A 22012-nucleotide genomic window follows, 5' to 3' on the forward strand; every position below is an offset into this window, starting at 1 on the left:
TTCCAGGAAAAAATTGCTCATACTTAGTTTGAAGAAATTTTTGCTTGTGTTTTCTTCTAAGTGCTTTATGGTTTCACATCTTAAATTCAGGTCTTTGATCCATTTCAAGTTTACTTTTATGTATGGAGTTAGACAATAATCCAGTTTCATTCTCTTACATGTAGCTGTCCAGTTTTTCCAGCATCAGTTGTTGAGGAGGTTGTCATTTCCCCTTTGTATATCCGTGGCTCCTTTATCTTATATTAATTGGCCTATATGTGTTGGTTTATATCTGTGCTCTCTATTCTGTTTCATTGATATATGGGTCTGTTCTTGTGCCAGCACCAAATTTTTTTGATTACTGTGGCTTTGTAGTACAGCTTGAAGTTAGGGAGCGTATTCCCCCAGCATTGTTCTTCTTTCTCAGGAGTGCTTTGGCTATTCAGGGTCTTTTGTGATTCCATATGAATTTTATAAATGTTTGTTCTAGTTTACTGACAAATGCTATTGGTATTTTAATGGAGATTGCATTGAATCTGTAAATTGTTTTGGAGAAGATGTCCATTTTGACAATATTAATTCTTCTATCTCTGAGCATGGAATAGATTTCCATTTATTGGTGTCTTTAATTTCTCACATTACTGTCTATACTTTTCAGAGTAAAGGTCTTTCACCTCCTTGGTTAGGTTTATTCCTAGGTATTTTATTCTTTTGATGCAATTATAAGTAAAGTTGTTTTCCTGATTTCTCTTTTGCTAGTTCGTTGTTAGTGTATAAGAATGCCACAGGTTTTTGTGTATTAATTTTGTATCCTGCAACTTTCTGAATTCAGTCATTAGTTCTAATATTTTTTTGGTGGAGTCTTTAAGGTTTTCTATGCATAGTATCATGTCATCTGAAAATAGTGACAGTTTTACTTCTTCCTTACTAATTTGGATGCCTTTTATCTCTTTGTTTTGTCTGATTGACATAGCTAGAGCCTACAGTATTATGTTGAATAATGTGGTGAGAGTGGGACATTCTTGTCTTGTTCCTGATCTTAAAGGAGAAGCTCCTTCAGCTTTTCTCTATTAAGTATGATCTGGTCTGTGGGTTTGTCATATATGGCCTTTATTATGTTGAGGTACATAACTTCTATACCTATTTCGTGAGAGTTTTTATCATGAATGGATGTTGAATTTTGTCCTTTTACAGCATCTATTGAGATCATCATGTGGTTTTTATCCATCTTTTAATGTGGTGTGTGGTATTTATTGATTTATGAATATTGTACCATCCTTGCATCACTAGAATAAATCTGTGGGGATGGTATCCTTCATAGAGTTGGTGAAAGGCTTTCTTTCTCTAACTAAGTCAGTGATAATATAAGACTATTTTTCTTAATTATGTTAAATAATTAGTGATTATCTTATCCTGGGTGAGTTTGTGATCTATAAAAATGAAGAAAACATTAAACTATCATTTATACCTTTATCATTATTTGGAGGACAATTATGGACTGAAAAAAATTAGGTAATTTTCTTCTTGAAGAGAATAGGACTGCTTTTTTTTTTTGTTATCATGAATCTACAATTATATGAAGAACATTCTGTTTACTAGGCTCCCCTCCTCACCAAGTCCCCCCCACACACCCCACGACAGTCACTGTCCATCAGCACAGCAAGAGGCTGTGGAATCACTACTTGTCTTTATTGTGCTTCACAGCCCTCAACATGCCCCCCTCTACATGCTAATTATACATGCTAATCATAATACCCCCTTTCTTCCCCCCCTCACCTTATCCCTCCCTTCCCACGCATCCTTCCTAGTCCCTTCTCCTTTGGTAACTGTTAGTCCATTCTTGGGTTCTTTGAGTCTGTTGCTGTTTTGTTTCTTCAGTTTTTTTTTTTATTCTTATACTCCACATATGAGTTAAATAATTTGATACTTGTCTTTCACCGCCTGGCTTATTTCACTGAGCATAATATCCTCTAGCTCCATCCATGTTGTTGCAAATGGTAGAACTTGTTTTCTTCTTATGGCTGAATAATATTCCATTGTGTATATGAACCACATCTTCTTTATCCATTCATCTACTGATGGACATTTAGGTTGCGTCCATTTCTTGGCTATTGTAAATAGTGCTGCGATAAACATAGGGGTGCATCTGTCTTTTTCAAACTGGGCTGCTGCATTCTTAGGGTAAATTCCTAGAAGTGTAATTCCTGGGTCAAATGGTATGTCTATTTTGAGCTTTTTGAGGAAGATCCATACTGCTTTCCACAATGGTTGAACTAAATTACATTCCCACCAGCAGTGTAGGAGGGTTCCCCTTTCTCCACAACCTTGCCAACATGTGTTGTTGTTTGTCTTTTGGATGGTGGCGATCATTACTGGTGTGAGGTGATATTTCACTCTGGTTTTAATTTGCATTTCTCTAATGACTTGCGATGTGGCGCATCTTTTCATGTGTCTGTTGGCCATCTGAATTTCTTCTTTGGAGAACTGTCTGTTCAGCTCCTCTGCCCATTTTTAAATTGGATTATTTGCTTTTTGTTTGTTGAGGTGCATGAGCTCTTTATATATTTTGGATGTCAACCCTTTATCGGATCTGTCATTTATGAATATATTCTCCCATACTGTAGGATACGTTTTTGTTCCATTGATGCTGTCCTTTGCTGTACAGAAGTTTTTCAGCTTGATATAGTCCCACTTGTTCATTTTTGCTTTTGTTTCCCTTGCCCACGGAGATATGTTCATGAAGAAGTCACTCATGTTTATGTCCAAGAGATTTTTGCCTATGTTTTTTTCTAGGAGTTTTATGGTTTCATGACATACATTCAGGTCTTTGATCCATTTTGAATTTACTTTTGTGTATGGAGTTAGACAGTGATCCAGTTTCATTCTCTTACATGCAGCTGTCCAGTTTTGCCAACACCATCTGTTGAAGAGACTGTCATTTCCCCATTGTATGTCCATGGCTCCTTTATCATATATTAATTGATCATATATGTTTGGGTTAATGTCTGGAGTCTCTGTTCTGTTTCACTTGTCTGTGGCTCTGTTCTTGTGCTAGTACCAAATTGTCTTGATTACTATGGCTTTGCAGTAGAGCTTGAAGTTGGGGAGTGAGATTCCCCTCCACTTTATTCTTCCTTCTCAGGATTGCTTTGGCTATTTGGGGTCTTTGGTGTTTCCATATAAATTTTTGAACTATTTGTTCCAGTTCGTTGAAGAATGTTGTTGGTAATTTGATAGGGATTGCATCAAATCTGTATATTGCTTTGGGCAGGATGGCCATTTTGACGATACTAATTCTTCCTAGCCAAGAGCATGGGATGCGTTTCTATTTGCTAGTGTCCTCTTTAATTTCTCTTAAAAGTGTCTTATAGTTTTCAGGGTATAGGTCTTTCACTTCCTTGGTTAGGTTTATTCCTAGGTATTTTATTCTTTTTAATGCAATTGTGAATGGAATTGTTTTCCTGATTTCTCTTTCTATTAGTTCATTGTTAGTGTATAGGAAAGGCATGGATTTCTGTGTGTTAATTTTGTATCCTGCAACTTTGCTGTATTCTGATATCAGTTCTAGTAGTTTTGGAGGGGAGTCTTTAGGGTTTTTTATGTACAATATCATGTCATCTGCAAATAGTGACAGTTTAACCTCTTCTTTACCAATCTGGATTCCTTGTATTTCTTTGTTTTGTCTAACTGCCATGGCTAGGACTCCAGTACTATGTTGAATAACAGTGGGGAGAGTGGGCATCCTTGTCTTGTTTCCGATCTCAGAGGAAAAGCTTTCAGCTTCTTGCTGTTCAGTATGATGTTTACTGTGGGTTTATCATATGGCCTTTATTATGTTGAGGTAATTGCCCTGTATACCCATTTTGCTAAGAGTTTTTATCATGAATGGATGTTGAATTTTGTCGAATGCTTTTTCAGCATCTATGGAGATGATCACATGGTTTTTGTCTTTCTTTTTGTTTATGTGGTGGATGATGTTGATGGACTTACGAATGTTGTACCATCCTTGCATCCCTGGGATGAATCCCACTTGGTCATTGTGTATGATCCTTTTGATGTATTTTTGAATTTGGTTTGCTAATATTTTCTTGAGTATTTTTGCATCTACATTCATCAGAGATATTGGTCTGTAATTTTCTTTTTTGGTGGGGTCTTTGCCTGGTTTTGGTATTAGGATAATGTTGGCTTCATTGAATGAGTTTGGGAGTATTTCCTCCTCTTCTATTTTTTGGAAAACTCTAAGGAGAATGGGTATTATGTCTTCTTTGTATGTCTGATAAAATTCCGAGGTAAATCCATCTGCCCCAGGGGTTTTGTTCCTGGGTAGTTTTTAAATTACCGCTTCAGTTTCTTTGCTTGTAATTGGTTTGTTTAGATTTTGTGTTTCTTTCTTGGTCAGTCTTGGAAGGTTGTGTTTTTCTAAGAAGTTGACCATTTCTTCTACGTTTTCCAGCTTGTTAGCATACAGGTTTTCATAGTATTCTCTAATAATTCTTTGTATTTCTATGGGGTCCATCGTGATTTTTCCTTTCTTGTTTCTGATTCTGTTGATGTGTGTTGATTCTCTTTTTCTTTTAATAAGTCTGGCTAGAGGCTTATCTATTTTGTTTATTTTCTCAAAGAACCAGCTCTTGGTTTCATTGTTTTTTTCTATTGTTTTATTCTTCTCAATTTTATTTATTTCTTCTCTGATTTTTATTATGTCCCTCCTTCTGCTGACCTTAGTCCTCATTTGTTCTTCTTTTTCCAATTTCGATAATTGTGACATTAGACCATTCATTTGGGATTGTTCTTCCTTCTTTAAATATGCCTGTACTTTCCTCTTAAGACTGCTTTCACTGCGTCCCACAGAAGTTGGGGCTCTGTGTTGTTGTTGTCATTTGTTTCCATATATTGCTGGATCTCCATTTTAATTTGGTCAATGATCCATTGATTATATAGGAGCATGTTTTTAAGTTCCATGTGTTTGTGAGCCTTTTTGCTTTCTGTGTACAATTTATTTCTAATTTTATACCTTTGTGGTCTGAAAAGTTGGTTGGTAGAATTTCAGTCTTTTGGAATTTACTGAGGCTCTTTTTGTGGCCTAGTATGTGGTCTATTCTGGAGAATGTTCCATGTGCACTTTAGAAGAATGTGTATCCTGCTGCTTTTGGGTGTAGAGTTCTATAGATGTCTCTTAGGTCCATCTGTTCTAGTGTGTTGTTCAGTGCCTCTGTGTCCTTACTTTTTTCCTGTCTGGTGGATCTGTCCTTTGGAGTGAGTGGTGTGTTGAAGTCTCCTAAAATGAATGCATTGCATTCTATTTCCTCCATTAGTTCTGTTAGTATTTGTTTCACATATGCTGGTGCTCCTGTGTTGGGTGCATATATATTTATAATGGTTATATCCTCTTGTTGGACTGAGCCCTTAATCATTATGTAATGTCCTTGTTTATCTCTTGTTACTTTCTTTGTTTTGAAGTCTATTTTGTCTGATACTAGTACTGCAACCCCTGCTTTTTTCTCCCTGTTGTTTGCATGGAATATCTTTTTTCATCCCTTGACTTTTAGTCTTTGCTTGTCTTTGGGTTTGAGGTGGGTCTCTTGTAAGTAGCATATAAATGGGTCTTGCTTTTTTATCCTTTCTATTACTCTGTGTCTTTTGATTGGTACATTCAGTCCGTTTACATTTAGGGTGATTATTGGAAAATATGTACTTATTGCCATTGCAGGCTTTAGATTCGTGGTAACCAAAGGTTCAAGGTTAGCTTCTTTAATATCTTACTGCCTAACTTATCTCGCTTATTGAGCTATTATAGGCACCATCTGGTGATTCTTTATTTCTCTCCCTTCTTATTCCTCTTCTTCCATTCTTTATATGTTGGGTGTTGTATTCTGTGCTCTTCTGTGTTTCCTTTAACTGTTTTTGTGGGTAGTTGATTTTATTTTTTGCCTTTAGTTTGTATATAGTTGGTCTGCTTTCTTTGCTGTGATTTTATTTTCTCTGGTGACATGTGTTTAGCCTTAGGAGTGCTCCCATCTAGAGCAGTCCCTCTAAAACACCCTGTAGAGGTGGTTTGTGGGAGGCCAATTCCCTCAACTTTTGCTTGTCTGGGAATTGTTTACTCCCTCCTTCATATTTAAATGATAATCGTGCTGGATACAGTGTTCTTGGTTCAAGGCCCTTCTGTTTCATTACATTAAATATATCATGTCATTCTCTTCTGGCCTGTAAGGTTTCTGTTGAGAAGTCTGATGATAACCTGATGGGTTTTCCTTTGTAGGTGACCTTTTTCCTCTCTCTAGCTGCCTTTAAAACTCTGTCCTTTTCCTTGATCTTTGCCATTTTAATTATTATGTGTCTTGGTGTTGTCCTCCGTGGGTCCCTTCTGTTGGGAGTTCTGTATACTTCTGTTGTCTGAATGATTATTTCCTCCCCCAGTTTGGGGAAGTTTTCAGCAATTATTTCTTCAAAGACACTTTCTATCCCTTTCTCTTAATATTGATTCAGTCCTGGAGCTCCTTTTATCTCTCTCTGCATCAGCTTCTATGTGTCCGTCTTCTCTGGTTTCTATTCCATCAATGACCTCTTGCATCTTATTCATTCTGACTATAAATCCTTCCAGAGATTGTTTCATTTCTGTAATCTCCTTCCAGACGTCATCCCTTAGCTCTTGCATATTTCTTTGTAGCTCCATTAGCATGGTTGTGACCTTTATTTTGAATTCTTTTTCAGGGAGATTGGTTAGGTCTATCTCCCCAGATTCCTTCTCAGGGGAGGATGTCTGGGTTAGTCTGGTCTGTATCAAATTCTTCTGCCTTTTCATGGCGATAGAGGTAGTTGTGGGGAGCTGGTGCATGTGTTGGCTGGGATAATATCCGTTCTTGCTAGTTGTGGCCTTCCTCTCCTGGGAGAACAGCGACCCCCTAGCAGCTTGTGCTGGGCAGCTGCATGCAGACGGGGTGTCTAATTCTTGCCCGGCTGCTGTGAAAGAAGCTCTGCCCTACTGCCTCAGGCTGCTTCTCCACTATGGCAGAGCGGCATCGGAGGGGAAACGGGCGGGAGGCTGTTTATCTCCGTGAGGGGCCTCCGAGTAGCGCTGCCACCCAGGGGGTTAGAGTGCCCAGATTTCCCCGGGATTCCCAGCTTCTGGGCTGTGTCCTGGGACGCTTCCGTGCAGCAGTGTGGTCCCTGTCCCTTTAAGTCTTTCAAAAAGCACACACTTTTCCTTGTCACAGGGGCGCTGGCTGCGGGGACCCACTTGCAGGTTTTACTGTCCCCTTTCCCTAGTATCCAGCATACCACGCACGCACTGTGTCTGCGCTCTGGTCCGGATGGCTGGGGCTGGGTGTTTAGCAGTCCTGGGCTCCCTCTCCCTCCCGCTCTGCCTGCTCTTCTCCCGCCGGGAGCTGGGGGGAGGGGCGCTCGGCTCCCGCGGGGCCGGGGCTTGTATCTTACCCCCTTCGCGAGGCGCTGGGTTCTCACAGGTGTGGATGTAGCCTGGCTGTTGTCCTGTATCTTCTGGTCTCTCTTTTAGGGATAGTTGTATTTGTTGAATTTTCAAAAATATATATGGTTTTGGGAGGAAATGTCCACTGCTCTACTCATGCTGCCATCTTGGCTCCACCCCAGGACTGCTTTTGACTATTTCACTTTTATTCCTTTAATTCTTTAGAGCATACTAAATAACAGGTGGTTCCAATAATGGTTAAAGACATACTTTTTTCTTTATTTCACTTGTGGCTCCATATAATTCCATAATTTATTGCTTTTAGTGTTCTTTTCTTGGCTGTACTGATTCTTTACAGGTATTTTCATAAATATATTTATTGAGGACGTTTTATTTTAGGTTAGTTGAGATAGTGCAAGAGGGAAAAAGAAGGCATATGTACTCATTTGATGTGTCCCATTATTCCCTGTAGGACTGTGAGGACCCAAGGGAAGTATTTGTATGTTTATAACTTACATGGTGAGTACCATCTCCTACTACTGTTTCTCTCCTTATACTGAATACTACTAAGTTGTGTTTGCTCCCAGTTCTTAATGTATTTATGTCTTATTGATTTTTCCTCTCAATCCTTCCTTTCTTCTTTACCTCCCTCCCTGCCTTCTTCCCTTTCTCTGTCTCTTACTATCCATTCCTATCCTTCTTCCAAGAAAAAAAAGAAAAAAAGTAAAATAAATGCATTCAGTATGAGAAATTGCAAGGAAATTCAATATAAGAAGAAGAATTGGTGTCAGATAGTAAAATGAGTTTCTATTTGGGATGAGGGAGGGGAGTTGTCTGGTTGTATGGAATAAGGGAGGGAAAAGAGTATAATTCTTCTCAAATGTCTTCGGTCTTATTCCAGAGGTACCTAGTGCTACAAAATTTGGGGCTTCTACATTATGTATCAGATAGCTTCTTGACTTGCCCCCAGTGTTAGCCCAGAATTCAGCTTTTTCAACTATAATTCTTATGTTAGCTTTCCATGTTCCAAAATTTTGTTTCTGTTGTCTTCTCTGTTGATGTTTCTATCTTTATACACTTATTCCATTATTGACCACTATTTAGCTGTCATTTCTGTATGGTTTATGGAGGGAGAAGGAGTAAATACATGTGGTGCATTCTGTTTTGAACTGGAAGTTCACATTACATTTTTGACACAGATATATGAATTACCTGGTTACACATGGAAGGAGATAAGGAAGCACTTGGGAATTACAATAATAAAAAATCCCAAGAGAGAACATGCTTCATGGCCCAATAAAAGTATTTAACTTATCTATACTTATTGGTTCCTCACCTCCCTAGAGGGTGATTTGCTGTGAGTCTGGGGATAAAATTCGAGCTTTCGCTAGAGGCACATTTGCAGCCAGACACTTAAGCACAAATGCTTAGAGGACATACGGTATCATCCCACCGATAACACTTTTCCACAGAAAGATTATGAACATATAATCTGATTAATTAACTTTATATAACTAACAGATTTTTTTTTCTAGAGAAGTTTCAGGTTTACAGAAAAAAATGAACAGTAAGTACAAAGAGTTCCCATATTACACCCCTCCAAGTTTCCTCTGCTACTAACATTTTGAGTTAGTGTGGTACATTTGCTACAGTTGATGAACCAAAATTGATATATTATAGTTAACTAAATTCAAAGGTTCACATTACGGTTCATATTTTGTGTGGTACAGTTCTGTAGGTTTTGACAAATATATAGCATTCTGTTTCCAACATTTCACTACATACAGAGTGATTTCACTGCTCTAAAAATGCCATGTTCCAGCTGTTTTTCTCTCTCTCCTTCCCTTTCAAACCACTGACAACTGATCTTTTATTATTGCTGTAATCTTGCCTTTTAAAGAGTGTCAGTGTAGTTGAAACTGTACAGTATGTAGCATTTTCAGACTGATTTCTTTGACTTAATATGCATTTAAGGTTCTTCCATGTCTTTTCATGGCTTGATATGACTGCTCATTTCTTTTTATTGTTGAATAACATTCCCTTGTATGGATCTATCATAGTTTGTGTATCCATTCATTTATTGGAGGGCATAGTGGTTGCTTCCAAATTTTGACAATTATAAGGCTTTTGTAAACATTCTTGTGCAGATTTTTGTGTGGACATGTTTTCAAGTTACTTGAAATATGTACATAGACCATAATTTCTGGGTTCTATGTTAAGACTATGTTTAGCTTTGTAATAAACTGCCAAACTGTCTTCCAAAGTGACTGTACATGTACTTATTTTTTGTTTTAGAAATAATCGAGATCATTTTATAGGGCAATGTATATGACAGTCAGTGGTAATTTGTATTTCACTTAACATTGTTTACACAAATAAAAACTCATTGTAGAGGTTTTATGATTTTATTATTTACTGCTACATTACTATTTAAAGTTGAATTGACCCTAACATTTACAGGAGAGGTGGTATTTTAAAAAGGTGCTGTATAAACTTAAAGTAGTCACATCAGGATACATTACTTTTTGTATAGTGAAAACATTTCTACACCTTAATACAAACATACATAAATGGAAAACTATGCACTGTGTTGGAATGATAATGTTTTATTTGCATCATACTTCATTTAATCATTCAGTAAACATTCACTGAGCATCTGTGGTCCCTGATCTAAAGGAGGTTTAAATTATTATAAACATATTTATAACCTAAAAGAGTGCCCCACAGGAAGTTGCAGGACATGTAGCATTCCTCACCCTTACCTATTAAGTATTAGTAGTTTCCATCAATTATTATGACAACTAAAAATGTTTCAAATATTTGAAACTCTCAATTTCACTACCACTGCTCAGAAAGACTGTGCTTGATTATTTTTTAAAAAGTCTCCTTTGTAATTCAGGTAGTCCTTTATAATGCATTTTATTGGACTATAAAATAAGCTAGTGGTTTCAGAAATTCACTGATGAGCTATAATAAAGTCACAACATTTAGTCAGCTAAGAACATCAGAAATAGGTGAGAATCTCTTCAATATGTAAATTAGAAAACTGTGATGTGTAGCATGGAACAGAAAGGGAAGTCAGAAATCAGGAAAACAATTCCATCCACAATTGCATCAAAAAAAATAAAATACCTAAGAATAAACTCAACAAAGGAAGTAAAAGACCTAAACCCTGAACACTACAACTCACTCCTCAGAGAAATTAAAGAGGACACTACTAAATGGAAATTCATCCCAAGCTCTTGGCTAGGAAGAATTAATATTGTCATAATGGTCATCCTGCCTAAAGCAATCTACAGATTCAATGCAATCCCTATCAAAATACTGAAAGCATTCTTCAGTGAACTGGAACAAATAGTTCTAAAATTCATATGGAACTGCAAAAGACCCTGAATAGCCAAAGCAATCCTGAGAAGGAAGAATAAGGCCAGGGGGGTTCTCACTTCCCAACTTCAAGCTCTACTACAAAGCCACAGTAATCAAGACAATTTGGTACTGGCACAAGAACAGACCCATGGATTAGTACAACATAGTAGAGAGTCCAGATATAAACCCAAGCATATATGGTCAATTAATATATGATAAAGGAGCCATGGACATATAAAGGGACAATGAAATCTCTTCAATAGTTGGTGTTGGCAAAACCTGGACAGCTACATGTAAGAGAATGAAACTGGATTATTGTCTAACTCCATACACAAAAGTAAACTCAAAATGGATCAAAGACCTGAATGTAAGTAATGAAACCATAAAACTCTTGGAAGAAAACAGGCAAAAATCTCTTGAATATAAACCCGAGCATCTTCTTTATGAACATGTCTCCCCAGGCAAGGGAAACAAAAGCAAAAATGAACAAATGAGACAATATCAAACTAAAAAGCTTCTGTTCAAAAAAGGACATCATTAGTAGAACAAAAAGGCATCCTACAGTGTGGGAGAATATATTCATAAATGACATATCTGATAAGGGGTTGACATCCAAACTATATAAAGAGCTCACGTACCTCAACAAACAAAAAGCAAATAAGCAAATTAAACAATGGGCAGAGAATCTGAACAGACACTGTGCCAAAGAAGAAATTCAGATGGCCAACAGGCACATGAAAAGATGTTCCACATCACTCATTACCAGAGAAATGCAAATTAAAACCACAATGAGATATCACCTCACACTAGTTAGGATGGCCACCATCCAAAAGACAAACAACAACAAATGCTGGTGAGGATGTGGAGAAAGGGGAACACTCCCTACACTGCTGGTGGAAAGCAGTGTGGAGGTTCCTCAAAACACTAAAAGTAGAAATACCATTTGACCCAGGTATTCCACTCCTAGGAATTTACCCTAAGAATGCAGGAGCCCAGTTTCAGAAAGACATATGCACCCTTATGTTTATCGCAGCACTATTTACAATAGCCAAGAAATGGAAGCACCGTAAGTGTCCATCAGTAGATGAATGGATAAAGAAGATGGGGTACATATACACAATGGAATATTATTCAGCCATAAGAAGAAAACAAATTCTACCATTTACAACAACATGGATGGAGCTAGAGGGTATTATGTTCAGTGAAATAAGCCAGGTGGAGAAAGATAAGTATCAAATGGTTTCACTCATCTGTGGAGTATAAGAACAAAGCAAAAACTGAAGGAACAAAACAGCAGACTCACAGAACCCAAGAATTGCCAAAGGGAAAGGGACTGAGGGTGGGTGGGTGAGAAGGGAGGGGAAAGGGGAATAAGGGGCATTACAATTAGCACACATAATGTAACGGGGTCACAGGGAAGGCAGTATAGCACAGAGAAGACAACTAGTGACTCTATGGCATCTTACTACACTGATGGACAGTGACTGTAATGGGGTGTGTGGTGGGGACTTGAAAATGGGGGGAATACCACAATGTTGCAAATGTAATTGAATATTAATGATACCAAAAAAAAGAATAGTAAGCTTCAGTAATGTTTGCTCAACGAATGGATGAAGTTATTTAAAATAGAAGTAATGAGTTATATATAATGAACAGCTTATGTATCACTTATTGTATAGAATGATTTGAAATGTGTATATCCATAGACAAATGTACATATCCCTATACACATGTATAATATATATATACAAAGTCATAATAAGCAACAATGAAAAGATGCTTGAGAATACTGTGTTTTATGTATTGAATGAACTACAAGTAAAATTAAGTTTGAGTATGGAAAGTAATAGTAATCAATAGGATGTGTAAATATTTAAGATAAATGTGAAGCAAGATGATAAAGTATATCTGAATTCAATTCCTCACTTTGCCATTTTCTGTGTGTAAACTATAGCAAGTCACTTGATCTCTCCTGGTCTCTTTCTTCAACAACGGAATGTCCCTCAAGAAATTTGTTCCTTGAAGCAGAAATGAGACTCCTAAGGTTTTATGCATTTCTGCTTTTCCTTACTATACTTCTGTGTTCCTCTCCTATGTGAAAAGTAACTCTATGTCCCCTTCACAGTTATTAGAATGCCCGAAGACAGATTCACAAACCAACAACCAAACCAGGTTAGTGGAGTTTGGTTAATGTATTCACTTTAGGTATTTCTTAAATTCCAAGAAAAATGGGTTACAAAATTAATGTCTAAAATCTAGCATATATGAAACCAAATTTATAGAATATTTGGATAAAACAATTTTGTATAGATAAGAATAACAATTTAATTTTAATCTCTTATTTTTAATTATGCCCTTGATCTGTGTTTACAGTAGCATTATATATTCCAGTTAATCCCAAAGATTAATAACAGAAAAAATTACTTGTGGTCTCACTACAAATGTTTATGTCTCAAAAGTATATTTTGTATATAAAGTTATTATAATATAAAAATGGAAAATAACTCCTATATCAGCACATCAATTACTCCAGCTTTAATTCAAAACAAAAGAAGAAAAAAGAGAAGACAATGTCTCATATAAATCTTTCAGAATCCACACAGTAAGTTTGAATAAACAGTGTTGCTGCTTTTTCCATGTAGTATGGAGGATTTAGTAGTATTTTCTCTCTTTAATTCAGTAAGGGTGGGAAAGAAGGTTTTCCTAAAATACAAAAGAAAAACTTAAAATTAAGAAGATAAAACAAAAATAAAATATCCATGAAATAACACAATGTTAAGAAGAAGTAGGATTTAAAAGGAAATCAAAGGAAGGGAGAGCAGCTAAAAAGACTGAAAGAAAGATAAAGGGCAAAGGATTAAAAATTAAACAGAAAAGATTAAAGAAAGAAAGGCAAAAAGCAATGCAGTAGGATTTAAGAAGCCAGTAAAAAGATATGCAGTGATGACAAAGGAATAGCAAGTCCCAAAGCTCAAAGTGATGAAAAGAGAGAGAAAAAGAAAGTAAAATAAAAGCAGTTGTAAATTAATTTTAAACAAAATATATGAATGATCCAACGTTAATGGCTTTCAGGTTTTTTTCATATTCTTGGCTATGTTACTGATAAAAAGTAAAAGCAGTCTTATGCATAGGAGACTGAGGCAGTATGTCCAATGCACAGGATTCAGCGTGGGTCATAAGAAGTGCACCGCCTCTGCAGACTTTGTGATGTTGTATACAAGTAGCTTCCCTTTCTTTTTTTAATTTTTTTTTGGTATCATTAACATACAATTACATGACCAACATTGTGGTTACTAGATTCCCCCCATTTTCAAGTCGCCACCACATACCCCATTACAGTCACTATCCAGTAGCATAGTAAGATGCTGCAGAATCACTACCTGTCTTCTCTGTGCTATACTGCCTTCCCCATGTCCCCCCGGTTACATTATGTGTGCTAATCGTAATGCCCCCTTTTCCCCTTATACCTCCCTTCCCACCCATCCTCCCCAGTTTCATATTTCACTGAGCATAATACCCTCTAGCTCCATCTATGTTGTTGCAAATGGTAGGATTTGTTTTCTTCTTATGGCTGAATAATATTCCATTGTGTATATGTACCTCATCTTCTTTATCCATTCATCTACTGATGGACACTTAGGGTGCTTCCATTTCTTGGCTATTGTAAATAGTGCTGCAATAAACATACGGGTGCATATGTCTTTCTGAAACTGGGCTCCTTCATTCTTAGGGTAAATTCCTAAGAGTGGATTTCCTGGGTCAAATGGTATTTCTATTTTTAGTTTTTTGAGGAACCTCCATACTGCTTTCCACAATGGTTGAACTAGTTTACATTCCCACCAGCAGTGTAGGAGGGTTCCCCTTTCTCCACATCCTCACCAGCATTTGTTGTTCCTATTCTGTTCTTTGTTGGCCATCCTAACTGGTGTGAGGTGATATCTCATTGTGGTTTTAATTTGCATTTCTCTGATAATTAGCAATGTTGAGCATCTTTTCATGTGTCTGTTGGCCATCTGAATTTCTTCTTTGGAGAATTGTCTATTCATATCCTCTGCCCATTTTTTTAATAGGGTTATTTTCTTTTTGGATGTTGAAGCATGTGAGTTCTTTATATATGTTGGATGTTAACCCCTTGTTGGATATGTCATTTATGAATATATTTTCCCATACTGTAGGATGAATTTTTGTTCTGCTGATAGAGTGTCCTTTGCTGTACAGAAGGTTTTTAGCCTGATGTAGTCCCATTTATTTATTTTTTATTTTGTTTCCCTTGCCCAAGGTGATGTGTTCAGGAAAAAGTTGCTCATGTTTATATTCAAGAGAATTTTGCCTATGTTTTCTTCTAAGAGTTTTATGGTTTCATGACTTACATTCAGGTCTTTGATCCGTTTTGGGATTACTTTTATGTATGGGGTTAGACGATAATCCAGTTTCATTCTCTGGCATGTAGTTGTCCAGTTTTGCCAACACCAGTTGTTGAAGTGGCTGTCATTTCCCCATTATATATCCATGGCTCCTTTATCATGTATTAATTGATCATGTATGTGAATCTTCCTATTCTTAAAGATAACTGGTAGAGTTGCTTTTCTCTATTAGATGATCATTTTTAAATTTGTATGTGTTTTTTTTGATAATGTTGCTCTATCTGTTTGTTTCCCTCTGCCTAATGTTAGACTAGCTATAGTCATCCTGCCCAGGAAGAAAGGGCTTCCTGAGTAAATAGGGAGTATCCACAGGAATTTAATGATGCATATCAAATATATTCAAAATAACAAATTATTTTTTGACAATGTGTACAGTTTAGAAATAAAAACTTGGTTTTTTTAATTGTGTATTTCAGATTAAGAATTTTGTAGTAAAGATCTTTCACTAAATAATATTTTCTTAACCTAGTTTTTCTGTTGCATCTAATTAAAGGAATGAAACATACTCTCTTGGCTAATTAGATAACTGTAGACTAATAATGCCCTAAACCTGGAGATGATTAAAGCATACTGAAGAAATTTAAAATAGTTTCTTTTGAAAGTATGCCCCACTTAAGATACCCAAGGTTAGAATCTTAGAAATCCAGTTTGGTATTCTGTGTATGTTTGTGTTCAAAATGCACCCTCAGTGCTCTTAATAGATTGTGATTTATATCTTTTATTAGTCTGTATCAGTCATTTGCAAAATACCATTCAGCATCAGTATCACTTAGGAACTATTGTTATTAATATAAATTGTGGGGCCAACACCCAGACTTGTTGAATCATACTCTGGGTTTGAGACCAACAATTTATGTTTAATACACTTTGTGAGTAACTCAGGTGTGTCCTCATGTCCAAGTTGCACCTATTTATATTGCCTTTCTCTTTGATTAGTATAATTTAACTTGTTTTTTACAATAAATTTTCACGTTTAATGTTTGAGTAGATTGTAGCATTTGATAACACCTAATGTTTGTATACAATCCATATATTAGCACTGGCTGCCACAACAAAATACATATACTGGGTGTCATAAACAACAGAAATTTGTTTCTCACCGTTCTGGAGACTGGAAGTTCAAATAAAGGCATCTGTATGGTTGAGTTCTGGTGAGAGTTTCTTCCTGGCTTGCCTTCTCACTTTATCCTTGTATAGTAGAAAGAGAGAGAGAATGGGAGAAAGAGGAGGGAAGGGAAGAGGGAAAAGTGGAATAGGAGGGAGAGAAATCTCTGATGTCTCCTACACATGCAGTAATCCCATCACGAGGGCCCCACCTGCATGACCTCGTCTAGACCTGCTAACCTCCCAAAGGCCTCATCTTCAAATACCATCGCACTGGGTATTAGGGCTTTCACATATGAATTCTAGGGTAACAGTTCAGTACAGAGAAGTCCAGTTCCTATGGATTCAGTCCTTATATAAAACAAGAGGTAATGCTAAGGTAAAAAAGCTTCTAGTGGTATCTATTCCTAATTCCTTCCCTAAGGAGTGGTATGCCTCTTTAATGTTAGTTTCTTTGTTTGAAATATAATGAAATATAAGCTATATGTGACATAGGATTGTTGAAAAATTCAAATGTAACAAATACGTGAAAGAATAGTATGTATATAGGCTATACCATTGTTCAGTTGTAATAAAGGTTACTATTACTTTTTCTCTTATTATGTCTTTTTAAAAATTGAGGTAAATACAATAATATACATAAATCTTAGGGTACAGCTCAGTAAGTTTTGACATGTGTATATGCTCATATAACTATCACCCATATCAAAATATCAAACATTGTCACTAATGTTTTCCCCATTCACCTCTTCACCCATTCCTTTCTGCACCTCCCCTATGGCAACACCAGTTTGTTCTCTGTGTCTGTAAGTCTACTTCTGTTTTGTTTGTTCATTTATTTTGTTTTTTAGATTCCACGTATGAGTGAAATCATATAGTATATATCTTTCCCTATCTGACTTATTTCACGTAGCATAATGCCCTTTAGGTCTATCCATCTTGTCATAAATGGCAAGATTTCATTCTTCTTTGTGGCTGAATAATACTCCTTTGTATATATGCACCACATCTTTTGTGTCTATTTATCTATGAAATGGGCATTTAAATTGCTATTATTTTTTATCAGTATTTTAACTGTATATATCAGCTGCCTATATGTTTCAGTTAGTAACTATAAGCCCATCTAAGCAATAAACCATATGACACCCAAAGACATACTGATTGGAAAGAATAGGTCACTGGCAGTCATGAAGAAGCATTGAAAGTAGCCACAGAAATCATCTAGAGTAACTTATACCTGATACAGAAGCCCCTCTAGAGCATCCCAACCTTGGCTTGAGTGCTGTCAGTCCGTTTAATAGAGTTCTCCAGAGAAACAGAACCAACAGGATGTGTGTGTATATATATATATATATATATATTAATTATATGAGTGTGTATGTGCATAGGGGGGTTATTTTAAGGATTGGGGGCTGGCAAATCTGAAATATAAGCTAGATATCCTTGTAAGAGTTGATGTTGCAGCTTAAGTCCGAAGGCAGTTTAGGCCAGGATTCCCTTTACCTGGGGAGATCTCTGTCTTTTTTCTCTAAAGGCTTTTGGGATGTTGGATGAAACCCACCCACATTATGGAGGATAACCTGCTTTACTGAAATATATATCCCATCTAAAAATTACTTCCACAGTGACATTCAGACTGGGTTTGATGAAATACCTTAGTTCAATAGCATAACAAAGTTGACACACAAAATTAACTACCACAGCATCCCTTAATATTTAGTGTCAATTCTACTTTTAAAATATTATATAACACTTCTAATTTTGAAATTATATCAAAATAACATATATATGTAACTAAATTAATGAATGGATAAGTAGGTATATGCTGGCTAATATCAGATAAATTACCTTTACTTATTTTAATAACAAATGCTCAACTTTGTGTCAATTTTAGAAATGGAGTAGCTGGTAGAAGTGTGTGCAGAACACATTGATTCACAGGCACAGTGAATCACAGAGCTCTTTGGCATTGCCTGGTATGGTTGTCACATCAAGCAAAATACACAGATTATGGAGGGGTAGCTACTATGTTCAATGTCTGAATTGAGTTCCAACGAGGATTTTGGCACAGTGATCTGAGAACAGCAAGATGAGAGTTGATGGGATGAATATAAAATCTTCTTAAGTTTCAAAAAAGTTGTACATGTGTAATGAAAAAGACACTTAGAAAAACACCAACTCAAAATACCACAGAAGAATATCAGAATTAGTAAAACAGATTATATACATTCAACATAGCTTTTGACTAAAATGGGGTAAAAGACAAATTTGACACATTGTAATCTACACTTGGTAAAACTTTAATATCATACAAAGATTGTCATAAGTAAGGCAATATAGAGTATGTGTCATTTAAATCATATCCTGCCTTGTACTATAAGCACGAGGTTGAAAATTTTATTTTTCTTTTACATGAGATTATAAATTTTATCCTCCAGTTAATCCCATACACACAAAATCAACCCTAAATTTTAGTTCAAGTGACTTAAAAGTAGGCATAACCAAATAGCTTTGGAAATAATACCCTCAAATGATATTCTGTAATGACAAACTGATAAGGGGGCAGAAGTGCAATCAAGAAAACAAGTGATCAAGGGAGAGCCTTCTGTCAGGGTGAGATCTAAAGAATCTTGATCAACCTGTGATTCTTCACAATTTTTCTTGACCATTTCTATGTGTTTGAGTTTGATCCTGACATATATATATAATATTTGACCTCTTGAGCAACTTATCCAAACTTATTCAGAACTTTTTATCATGTCCACTGTATTGGGTATGATTGGAGAACACACTGGGCTGAGATATCTGAAGTTTTCCACATTGCTTTAGGTTCACAGTAAAATTGAGGGGAAAGGCATAGAGATTTCCCATATACTCCCTGCCCCCACACATACATAGCTTCCCCCAATATGAATATCCCCACATCAGATTACAACATATTGAAACATTTGTTACAATTATTGGGCCTACACTGACACACCATTATCATCCAAAGTCCATAGTCTACATTAGGCTTCATTTCTGGTGTTGAGCATTCATACCAGATAAATGTGTAATGACATGCATCTGCCATTACGGTATCATACAGAGTATATTCACTGCCCTAAAAATCCCCTGTGTTCTGCCTATTTATCTCTGCATCAACTTCTAGCAACCACTGATTGTTTTATCCTCCAGTTAATCCCATACACACAAAATCAACCTAAATGTTAGTTCAAGTGACTTGAAAGTAGGCATAACCAAATAGCTTTGGAAACAATACCTTCAAATGATATTCTTTAATGACAAACTGATAAGGGAGCAGAAGTGCAATCAAGAAAACAAGTGATCAAGGGAGAGGTTTCTGTCAGGGTGAGATCTAAAGAATCTTGTCAACCTGTGTCTCCATAGTTTTGTCTTTTCCAGAATGTCAAATAGCTGGCATCATATGGTATGCACCCTTTTCTGATTGTTCTTACACTTACTAATATGCATTTAAAGTTCTTCCATGTCTTTTCATAACTTGAGACATAGTTCATTTCTTTTTGGCATTCAATAATATTCCATTTCTGGGTGTACCCAGTTTATCAGCATCTGAAATTTGAGAACCCAGATTTTAGTCCTGGCTTTGGCATTAACTATTTTTGAGATCTTAGATAAGTCACTTGAAGTTCTTTAGACCTCAGTATATACTCATTTCTAAAATGAGGGGCCTTCTTCCCTTCTAACAGAATGGAATTTCAGACTGTTAACATTGTAATGACATTGGAGAACTGGTTAAGTTTAAGCTTGGGACAGACAGAGGTGAGTTTGAATCAGGACTCTGATGAAAGGTCAAGTTACTTGACCTCTAACTTGCATATGTAATACAGCAATATATAATTATATTTACCTGATTAGGTGTCTTAAGGATTAAATGAGAAAATGCTATAAAATACTCAACTAGTGGTTGGTACATAAAAACAACTCAATAAATTATATCTAATTTTATTACTATTTAACAGATACTCATCGCCTCTTACCAATCCTTTCACGGTGTCCTCCTCTTGATTAGCTTCTTCCATTCCTTTCATTTCTGTGGCTACTACAAATTCTTTTCTATTTTTAAATTTCTACCATTTTCAGTCTTTCAGTCTCAAAAATATCATCACTTAATTTATAGATAAAAATAAAGATACTCCTTCAAACTTCCGTACCATTTTTCCCAAATTGTCTTCCATCAATACCAATCTTTATTATTCCCTCCAGTTTCTGAGGATAAATTGCCAATTGTGTGACCATGGAAGATTTCTTAATTGTTTTTTCACCTATCAACAGTGATACCAAATAAAATAATGCAGGTAGAACACTTAGCCAAATACATGGGACTCAGTAAATGAGTTTCTGCCATCTCCATCTTTTCTTCACTTGAGTCTGCCTATATTCTACACTATGAGAGTTGTCCTAAAAAATTACAGATCAGATTACATCCCTTACCTTCAGTGACTCTCCAACATCTTTTTAGTGAAGGTAAACTCTTCTTGCTTGCCATACAAACTTGATACAGCAGCTGCATATGTCCCTTTCTTTTTTCTCTTATTCTCTCCTATATTTTACTCAGCTGTCCATTTCTTGCCCTGTTGTTATGGGGTGCACTTTTTCTCTATCTGGGATGACTTTTCACATTTTATTTATTTTTCTTTGTTCCTTAAGATATATATAGATTAATACCCCAAACATGAACATTACATTAAGGTTATGAATAGAGTTAATCACCACCACCATAGTATTTTTCATACATTAGTTCTTGAACTTGTGCTGTATTATAAAATTTTATATACATTCATGTTAAAAAATCTAATAGATGATAATATAAAGACAAATAAAAATGTAAAAAATCACCTCTTCTTTCCTCAATATCATTCATCTGTAGAAATTTTTCTTCTTCCAATAGATCAGTGTGCCTGATAGAAATATAATGCAAACTACATATGTAATTAAAAATTTTTAAGTAACCACATTTTTAAGAAGTAAAAAGCAGCAGTGAAACTAGTTTTAGTAGTATATTTTATTGCACCAGTGTAATATCCAAAATATTATCAACATGTAATTGATATAAAAATTACTGGTGAGTTATTTTACATTCTTCTAAAAAACTTTTCCTTTGAAATCCAGATTTTGCACATGTAACTCAACACAACTCAGAGTAGTTATATTTCAAGTGCTCAATAGCAACACATTGCTAATGGCTATCATATTGGACATTACAGCTATAGAAAAACTCTATGATAACTAAATAAGGCAGGGGCTTGATTCACAACTCTGCAACTTAATTAGCTACATGATTTTAGGTAAGTGATTTATTGTCTATGAACCTCATTGCCTCTTCCCCTGTTTTTAACATGGAATAATATTTCATAAAGCTGTTATGCAGATTGAAAAATAAATCTTCACTCAAGTGATCTTATTTTTACCGACTTACTTCCTTACACATGTTTTTTTAAATACAGTCTTGTAGTACAGGGAATTTGTGTATTTGAAAGCACAGAGCTAAAGGATCTTCCTTTGTTAAGTGGTATTCTGGGCTACATGTGACACACTGCAAATAGAACAATCCAGTCACATTTCCCGCCCTCAGGGAACTCACAGTCATACATACTGCCTGACCATTTCAAAAACAGTGAAAATTATAATATAAAGTGAAAATATGGAGACATATTCCTGTATTTCAGTAAAAATTATTAACATATTT

The 22012-nt window shown here is 35.9% G+C and overlaps 1 protein-coding gene across 10 annotated transcripts in view; it reads left to right on the forward strand.

Moving 5' to 3' along the window:
* The window catches only part of FOXP2 (forkhead box P2), a 585514-nt gene that overhangs the window by 82663 nt on the left and 480839 nt on the right, over positions 1-22012 (forward strand). Inside the window, exon 3 of one of the 10 annotated variants that reach the window (XM_057504682.1) lies at positions 7881-7927. The exons of the other annotated variants lie outside the window; for them this stretch is intronic. The gene's annotated coding sequence lies outside the window, so the exon portion shown is untranslated. The remainder of the gene's footprint in view (positions 1-7880; positions 7928-22012) is intronic. 10 annotated transcript variants of the gene reach the window in all.

Source organism: Manis pentadactyla, chromosome 7 (genome assembly GCF_030020395.1).
Source record: "Manis pentadactyla isolate mManPen7 chromosome 7, mManPen7.hap1, whole genome shotgun sequence".
NCBI classification, from domain to species: Eukaryota; Metazoa; Chordata; class Mammalia; order Pholidota; family Manidae; genus Manis; species Manis pentadactyla.